Here is a 10906-nt window from a genome sequence, read left to right on the forward strand (position 1 = left end):
GCTGGTTACGCATTATCTTTAAAAGGACTTTATACAGAGTCCTTCAGATTAAGCCCCAGTGCTTTCCTTCCCAAATCTTTTAATTAATTTCTTTAGGCCTTAGACAGGTACAGGTAACCTCTTCATTGGGTAAAATGCCTTGTCTTTCAGACATTTTTTGTAACTTTTCCTCAGTCTCCAACGACATCCATTCATTTTACGTACTAACGCACTATCGTGTCAGAAAATCCTTTACAGTTTACCTTGTCCGGTCTAATGTCAAACGTTTGCGTTTTTCGTTTTTATTTTTTTTATTTATTTATTTCTCTGTCTTGTTCTAACTCGAAAACCGACCTCAAGGCTTGCATCCAAGTTACACTGAATTTCTCACTCACAGCGAAACTACTAGAATTCTACATAATGTGTTTTATAGTATACACGTTCCGAAATTTCTTTTAATCAAAGCAGATTTAGGTTTAACATGCGACTATTCCTTTACGAAAAAGAGAGCTTTGTGATTAATTAAATTCATGGTCTCAAGAGAAACATGATATGTGGTGAAAGGAAAGAACAACATACAGATTGCATTATAAGTGTCAAAGCTTGCAGTTAAAGAACAATAAGAACCAGGGGCGATTGACTACAATTTGGTCCCATAAAATACCCTATCTAGAACGATAATGTGTGAACAAATCCAAGAGTTTGCGAAAGAAGGGAAGGGCAAAAAAGGGCAAAGATCCAACAAATTAACAATGGGAATGCAATGACTTTATATCGAAGATTTAATACCAAGGCGGAAAAATTATTTGAAACAGAAGTGCCACTACATTTGCTTTTGGTGTATGGTATCAGTGCTGATACTACCTTGTACCCTGAAAAGAGGTATTGCAAAAATAAAAATAGCGACGTGAAACTCTTTACTGAACCTTAACGGTTTTAAATTTCGCTTTGAAGAAGTCTTCCCAGCACTAATAGACTAATGCACCATTTTTCTTTCTTGGTGGCGTTCAAACAGGGCCAACGGGTGAATCATCTGAGCGGATTATGCAGGTGTCCAGAAAAATCTCTTGAAATGAAAGCCACTTGCTAACACTATAGCTCCAGAGGGAGGAATAATAACTCAGGAAGAGTAAGAGGGACTCCAAGATTAAAAGAAAGAACTCTCTGTAGAGAAGAGAAAAGTAATAAGACAAAAAGGAAAGAGGTCTATGGTGAAATGCGATACGGGAAGATGGATCCAATCCCCAATACGGGCATGGGCTTAGCGGATGCCACCGGTAACCCGAGTGTTATTGGATGACACAGGGGACCTCCTGCTTGCTTAAGGCCTGTCTTTGCGAAGATACAGTCAGTGTGTCGTGAACGAAGATAGGGCAAGAATGTTCGGATGCCATTCGTCTACTCTCCGTTTTATGCAGAGCATTTTCTGAAATCATCAAGCCCTAATATTATACATAATTTGTACGTAATAATATCCTTGCTCAGTTATCTTATTGTAAATACACTGAAAATAAGATTGAACACATTTTCATTTCTTATTGTTTAAAAGTAATTTCCTTCACACCCGTCTTATCCCATGAAATATTAATAATATAAAATACATTCTCGACAAAATTACATGTCAGGTTCAAGGAAGAACTTTATTTCATTTTGTATTTATGTTGAAAATATTCCTGTCATCATTTTTACTAAATAGTACATTTACAAGCATTCGCACACCATTCCAAGCCACAGAAGGACAAATAGGAAGAGAGAGAGAGAGAGAGAGAGAGAGAGAGAGAGAGAGAGAGAGAGAGTGGGGGGGGAGTAAGAATCGATAGTTTACTTGTTATCACAATGCGAAGTTTCTATGAGAATGGCATAATACTTTCTCCTGCAGCTACTCAGATTTTACTTCAAGATAAATTATCAAGTATAGCCAGCAAATGGCATGAGTGCTGTGCTGTTTCATTCAAACTTTCTTTTAAAGGAGTTAGTTGAAGCAAAATGAGTACTTATAGTAAACGGGATGCAAATCATCAGCCATACAAAGTGTAAGTGAATTCCAATATGGAACAGGCGTTAGTAAACGGATGAGAGAAGGTAACTTCAGAACAGAAGCAGAGCGAAGTAAAAGGAGGTAGGCTAAAAGTGTATGAAGACTAGCTAGAAGAAAAATGCTCTTTGATCCATTTTGAGTGGTTTAAGATACTATCGCTGACCTTGTGAAAAGAAGCACTGCTGGTGCCCCTCTCTTTCTCCCGAGGAGGGATTTCCGGGGTTGGGGGAGGCGGAGGCAGGGCTGAGGGAGTGGCGCTACAGTACAGTATATGGGTAAATGGAGAGGTGGGGGCTGCTGAACTAGATTATATAACTATTATATGGGATGCAGTGGATGACAGGAGACAGCTTGAACAGAAGGCGTTTTGCAACAGCTACATGCAAGACAACGAATGGAACAGTGCGGTAAGGAATTAGTTAAAATATATAAAAGAGCTGATTTAATTATACTACAGTGTAACATATATACTTTGTTAACCCTTCTGTAATAACGACTGTGCATTTATTCGATCAGCCGTTAAAATGTGGTTGATATCTAAAGTTTGCACTAAATCATTCATGTTTCTATGAGTTTGCATTGTTACTCATAAATACATGAAACGCACGTAAACATTCCTGTTTGTAGGAATCCCGTGTGCAATGGGACGTAATACAAAATTCATCATGAACAATAAATGATAGCAACCCTGACCATAACTGGAGAGGCAAGGCATACTGCCGATAACTGAATCGCTTCAATGCTCGAGAGATAATTGCAATAGCATGTCATTTCTGGCTATCAGAGAACCAACCTTTTATAACTAGAGAAAGAACAGGAGTTACAGATATCAGTGGAGTATGAAATGGAAATGCAACATTACAGTCAACAGTTTTCTTGTATAACAATAAAAAATTGAATTTGAAAGCCGAATAATGGTAGAATATCAGGAGAGTCGAATGACTATAAACAGAAACAAAAGAGTCAGCAGTAACTTTGAAACGCCTTAGAAGGTGAACAGAATCAGCAAATCAGCCTTTGGTTTGAGCAATGTGATTATTAAACCTACCATATACCAGCGAATTTGCAAGTTTCAAGACGTACAAAAAAAGAAGGTATTAAGCCATAAGTTGTCAGGAAAATATACATCAGATACAGAAGTCACATAAGAGTTACAAAAGTAGATCCAAATGAATTATTGTAAAAGGAATTCCAATGGTGTGCATCATCTTCAACCAGGTTATATGGAGAAAGTCGTTCCAGTAAAATAGGAATAGGATTTTGATTTCCTAGCAGCAATTAGGAAAGGAAGGCGTCGGGTGTCGATGAACTGTGAAATATTTACTTATTCTGCATTAAGAGCTGGCAATATATGCAGTGAAATTGCAATCTGTTAACGAAGTTTTTACGAGTGATCTAATATTTTCACTTAACAACTAAAGACGGAATGGAATAATGATGTCTTCTTCTTTTCTATAACTGCTATTTTATTTTATTGCAGTGGCTTCCTCCTGTAGTATTATTTTTCTTTCATAGTTTAATCTTTACTTCTTAGTTTCCTTTTCTGTTCTGAAATGCTTTCCCCTTTGGGGCACCTGGGCTTGTAGCATTCTGCTTTCCGACTAGGGTTGCTGCTTGTCTTGTATAATAATAATAATAATAATAATAATAATAATAATAATAATAATAATAATAATAATAATAATAATAATAATAATACATGATAAGCACAAACCTCTTTGGAGATATGAATCCTATGAGTTGCAGGGTCAATCACAGGTCAACCACAAGTCAGTTATGATTTTATACATACATAGAATATACATATACATATATGCGTGTATATTTATATGTATGTATATATTTACAAATGTGTATATATATATGTGTATACATATATATATATATATATATATATATATATATATATATATATATATATATATATATATATATATATATATATATATATATATATATATATATATATATATATATATATATATATATATATATATATATATATATATATATATATATATATATATATATATATATAGATTTTAAGGCGCGCATCACTGAACATCGTTAGTTCTCGTGTTCGGCGGTTCAAGCCGGTGTCGAGAAGAGACAAACTACTTGTCAATTATAATTCCCCTTCGGTATACATACATACATACATAATATATATATATATATATATATATATATATATAACATATATATATATATATATATATATATATATATATATATATATATATATATATTATATATATATATATATATATAAACAAATTTATTTCTTGTTCACAAATAACGTGATTGTGTAATGATGATTTCTATATATATATATATATATATATATATATATATATATATATATATATATATATATATATATATATATATATACACTAACCAACCTGACAAGTCTACGTGTAGGGGAGGGAAAAGGGAAAGAGAATTGGAGGGGGAGGGGAGGGAGGGGCAGGGGTGGGAGAAGGGAGAGGGGGGAGGATTTGTGTTGAGGGTCCGACTGATAGTTCTGCCTTTTTCATTCCATGTTCACCCTTTGAACAGTCATGAGTGAACTGACAGATATTACTATGGTGACTGTCCCTTTTATCCCGGTATTACTGTGCTGTCTGCCCTTTTTTCCAGATATTACTGTGCTATCTGTTTCTTTTATCCAGGTATCACTGTGGTAACTGTCCATTTTTTCCTGGTATGACTATGCAGTCTGTCCCCTTTAACCAGACATTACTGTACTGTCTTTTCCCTTTAACCAGGTATTACTGTGCTGTCTGTCCCTTTTATCCATTTATTACTGTGGTGACTGTCCCTTTTATCTAGGTATTACTGTAGTGACTTCCCTTTTATCCAGTTATTACTGTGGTGCCTGTCTCTTTTTATCTAGGTATTACTGTAGTGATTTCCCTTTTATCCAGATATTACTGTGGTGACTGTCCCTTTCATTCAGGTATTACCATGGTGACTGTCCCTTTCATCCAGGTATTACCATGGTGACTGTCCCTTTTATCTAGGTATTACTGTAGTGACTTCCCTTTTATCCAGATATTACTGTGATGACTGTCCCTTTTATCTAGGTATTACTGTCTGACACCTTTAAATAGGTAATACTGTACTGTCTGTTACCTTTACCCAGGTATTACTGTGCTGTCTGTCCCTTTTATCCAGGTATTACTATACTGTCTGTCCCGTTTAACCAGGTATTACTGTGCTGTCTGTCCCTTTTAACCAGGTACTGTTGACTGTCCCTTTTATCCAGTTATTATTATGCTGTCTGTCCCCTTTATCCATGTATTATTGTGGTGACTTTCCCTTTTACCCAGGTATTACTGTGGTGACTGTTCCTTTTATCCAGGTATTACTGTGCTTGTCTATCACCTTTAAACAGGTATTGCTGTGCTGTCTGTCCCTTTTATCCAGGTATTACTGTGGTGACTGACCCTTTTATCCAGATATTACTGTGGTGACTGTCCCTCTTAACCAGATATCACTGTGCTGCCTGTCCCTTTTATCCAGGTATTACTGTGGTGACTGAAAACCATTTTCAATAATATATTCCTATATGGTCTTGAGTACATGAAATGAGATATGATAAACAACCTTTAACCAAGTATTACTGTGCTGTCTGTCCTTTTATGCAGGCATTATTATGGTGATTGTCCCTTTTATCCAGGTATTACTGTGCTGTCTGTCCCCTTTAACCAGGCATTACTATGCTGTCTGTCCCCTTTAACCAGGCATTACTATCCTGTCTGTCCTCTTTAACCAGATACAACTGTGCTGTCTGTCCCTTTTATCCAGGTATTACTGTGGTGACTGTCCCTTTTATTCAGATATTACTGTTCTCTCTGTCTCTTTTGTTCACTATTTCTGTGACGAATGTTCCTTTTATCCAGGTATTACTATGGTGACTGTCCCTTTTATCCAGGTATTACTGTGCCATCTGACACCTTTAACCAGGTATTACTGTGCTGCCTGTCACCTTTAACCAGGTATTACTGTGCTGTCTGTCCATTTTATCCAGGTATTACTGTGGTGACTGTCCCTTTTATCCAGGTATTACTGTGCCGTCTGACACCTTTAACCAGGTATTACTGTGCTGCCTGTCACCTTTAACCAGGTATTACTGTACTGTGCTGTCTGTCCCTTTTATCCAGGTATTACTGTTCTCTCTGTCTTTTTTGTTCACGTATATCTGTGACGACTGTCCCTTTTATCCAGGTATTACTGTGGTGACTGTCCCTTTTATTCATGTATTACTGTGCCGTCTGACACCTTTAACCAGGTATTACTGTACTGCTTGTCACTTTTAACCAGGTATTACTGTGGTGACTGTCCCTTTTATCCAGAAATTACTGTGAAGACTGTCCCTTTTATCCAGGTATCACTGTTCTCTCTGTCTCTTTTGTTCAGGTATTTTTGTGACAACTATCTCTTTTATCCAGGTATTACTGTAGTGACTGTCCCTTTTATCCATGTATTACTGTGCTATCTGACACCTTTAACCAGGTATTACTGTACTGCCTGTCACCTTTAACCAGGTATTATTGTGCTGTCCGTCCATTTTATCCAGGTATTACTGTGGTGACTATCCCTTTTATTTGAGTATTGCTATGCTGTCTGTCCCATTTCACCAGGTATTATTGTGCTGTCTGTCCCCTTTAACCAAGTATTACTGTGCTTTCTGTCCCTTGTATCCAGGTATTACTGCTCTGTCTGTCCCTTTTACCCAGGTATTGCTGTGGTGATTGTCCCTTTTGTCCAGATATTACTGTGCTGCCTTTCCTGTTTATCCATGTATTACTGTGGTGACTGAAAAGCATTTTCAATAATGTATTTCTATGGTCTCGAGTACATGAAATGAAGTATGATAAACCCGTTGCTTATTTACTACATAAGTTACAAAGGGAAGGGGGATGGGGAAGGGGAAGGGGATGGGGATGGGGATGGGGAAGGGGAAGGGGATGGGGGCATGGGTTTGAAACTTACCCTATTATCTATGTTGGGTCAAATGATGACCATGTGCCAAATTTCATCTAGATTGGTCAAGTGGTAACACACAAACATACAAACAAATATACAAACATTCACTTTTATATATAAAATAAGATATCAATCCACTCTCCACAAATCCATACACAAAACCTAGCCTTATGTTGGTTAGCTCATATATTCATATAAAATCAAGTATATTCTTAACTAAATAAAAAATACATTAAGATATCTCCATTCATATCCATGAATTTGAGGCACTTCACCTTCCTACTAAACGCGTCTCTGACTTTTTTTACGATTCAGATACTTTACACTACTACTACTTCCATTGATTACCACTGGTTATTGGTAATATTCACGCTGAAGCAGTGCATAGCATAAAAGACTATAAAAGTACAGCTTCTGCCTTTGTGAATAATCCATCATTCTGACTAAACATAATTGAATATTTCACGACTCTAGCCTATCAACTCGTGGGGTGAATTATACCCTGTTTATATCTGCATGCTATTGATGTCAGCATTATTGCACTTGTAAAAGAAATGGCGCTAATGCACTTACTCTAAATGACTTAAGTTTACTTACTGATAGATCGAATATTTTTTTCATTTATTTTGTATTTACAACTAGTCACTACTATGGTGCGACAATCTTATGTTTAAGCTACTGGAAATCCTTGTAGGTTAACAGCAATATTCCATAAACAAAATTTATATTAGAGTGCGGAAAATAATCCAAGAAGCGGCCATTATACCTTCTTCCCTTCAACTAATTTCATTTGATCTACCATGCAGAGATAACTCTGCATAAGACTGATATGTAACAACAGAGTTGTCAACGCGACTGAGATTGCTCAAAGCAGAGGAAAAACTTGGACATTGGTTAAGATGATAATCTAAGCATATATGAGATGAGGCACCTTGCACTATTCTATTCTATTTATTTATAATTAATGAATGCGTGAAATTTGTACCATATGGCCCGCCGCTAAGGCCTGGGAGGCCACCACTTCCTTATAAATTCACCAGATACGAACAATAGCTTTCTTTTCTTTTGTTTTGCATTTAGAGTCGCGCACTCGACGACAGACAATAAATATGCCACATTAATGTATATTATTTCTGTGGTTTTACCATTAAAGGGAGAGTTCTACACATGCTTCGTTTCTAATTTCCTACCAGAATAAAATGGGGATGATATTGCGCTCCTAATTCGCCATAGCACGTTCCACACAAGGCATTGCTCCCTGAGTCTGACAAGCCTAACTTTGCCTAATCCGCTAACCGAAATTACACTTGTATTCAAGCTTGTATTATATATATAATATATAAATATATATATGTGTGTATATATATATATATATATATATATATATATATATCACAAATTTTATAATACTTTTGAATACATAAAATTCATATATATATATATATATATATATATATATATATATATATATATATATATATATATATATATATATATATATATATGTATATATCACAAATTTTTGCTTAATACTTTTGAATACATAAAATTCACATGTAATATATATATATATATATATATATATATATATATATATATATATATATATATATATATATATATATATATATATATATATATATATATCAGTTGCGAATCAGGCCTAAGATCTTGGGCACGTATTTTTAATGACGGAGATGCTGTACCTAAGTAGTTATGTAAAAGTTAATTCAATTATTCCTATTATTCTAACTTGGCATACTACCCATTACCTATTCACTCACATAAATTTAAAATGGAGCACAAAAATTAATTAAACATCTTTAGAAAACGTGAAATAAATCGATAAAAATTTTGTTGTACCTGTCACTTCGTCACAAGATGCTTCATTTTCGGGTGGTCAAGCAGTTTCTTCAATTGACGTCAGAGCTGATGATGACCATCTTTTCTTCCGCTGTGTGCTTCCGCTGTAGGTTTCGCTTCTTGGTAGAACTATAGGGTAGCTCCGCGTCGCCGGCGGCACTATAACTTGACTTTTTCTACAGTTTTTTGTTGGTTGCTAATTATGAATTTACCTTTCATTATTGGCGCTAGAGTCTAATTAACCTGTAATTAACCCCCGAAGTCCATCCAACAAGGGGTTTCCATACGCGATCTTCACAAGACAGAGCACGGGTACGTCTGTTTCGAACGGCTCATATCCCGTCCGGCAAATGCAATAACTTGTTAACGCATGGGTACCCCACCACCCGGCCCAGTACTAAACACGGCGAAGGGACATTCCATTTGGCCGACAACAAACAGATGCACCGCCAGTATCAGAACCCCTAAAAGTGTAGAAAAAACCAGTTGAAAAGGTAAAAAACAGGCGCGGAGCTAATATATAGAATTACCCGGTTCTTTTCAGAGCAGAAAAGTCCTCTCTGTTATTTCACTTAGATCAGGTATAGAGTAATCAACTCCTCACGTTTATGGACTTTACTGTAGGCAGTCCCAGATTCCTGCATGCATGATTTTCATCATCGAAAACAGACGTGCCTCTGAACTCCCAAAAACTTAAAATATCTCTATGGTTTAGTTCCACAAATACTGCGAAAGGGCAAGAACGCACAGGTGTGGTTACCAGTACACAAACTCACGGGTAACTGAACGCCACTGGATGATTGTTTAGCATCAGAGTGTTGTTGCAGCTAGGTAAGACAGTGGCGGCGGTGATTTTACTAAGAGCAAACTGCCAATTCCGTTATTCCAGCAAAGAAACTACCCCTTTGAAGCGTTTCGTCATAAACGTGTATTGTCCTGCACCTGTGGCGAGATTGTATGTTTGTTCGAACTCTTGGTAATGTTGTACTGGACATACGAATGGAAACTATGATACTTCTTAATGTATTAGGTAATAAGTATTGTGTATTCACTTCACATATTTACAATAAATAACGCGTAGTAAAATATTTACTCAAGTACTCATGGCATTATTTAAAGAGATCTTATACATACATACATATATACATACATGCATACATATATATATATTGATAGATTTTTATATAAATATTATATATATATATATATATATATATATATATATATATATTATATATATATATATATATATATATATATAACAAAAAAATCGCATTCACTTCAGCTTGGCAATAACTCACACCTAAACGGAATCTGAAATAACTATGACCATGATTCGGATTTAAGCCAAGGATTGATGCATGGGTGACATGGACATTACCATTACACTTCTCAGTAACAACCTTTGTCACGTGAAAGACATATACTTCTGAAACACCTGATGAAATATTAATTAAGCAAAATTTCATCTTGTGATTTTCTAACTTTGTATGACTCAGTTTTTGTTTGGGCAATATTATTATTATTATTATTATTATTATTATTATTATTATTATCATTATTATTATTATTATTATTAACAGCAGTAGCAGAAGTACAGCCTACATCCCATAGCCAGGCGTTCCATTCTTTAAAAGATACCATTTATTATTTCAAGAATTAATGAAAAATTAATATTTTTAACTGTTAGCTTTACTGGAACTTCAACATTTTATTTGTTTAGATTTTCGATTTACTTATTTAACTTTTTTGCTATGTTGATGAAGAACGAAAAATTCTGAAAATAAAGGAAATTTGAAAGATGAGTGATAAAGCTCGTTCAAGGATAACTGTTTGTTTTTCTTTTGTAAAAACAGGCATGACAAATCATATTGACATTAAGCGCATGATAGAGAAAAGAAAGAAATTTTTAAAAATTAGAAATAAAAAGCAAATCGTCAGTGTCAAGCTTTTCGAAGAACGGGCGACCTCGACGGTGAAGTGCGCAGCTAAAAATACTTAAAAGAAAAAAATGAGCGAAACGGAATTTAA

The sequence above is a fragment of the Macrobrachium rosenbergii genome, chromosome 8, assembly GCF_040412425.1.
Source record: "Macrobrachium rosenbergii isolate ZJJX-2024 chromosome 8, ASM4041242v1, whole genome shotgun sequence".
NCBI classification, from domain to species: domain Eukaryota; kingdom Metazoa; phylum Arthropoda; class Malacostraca; order Decapoda; family Palaemonidae; genus Macrobrachium; species Macrobrachium rosenbergii.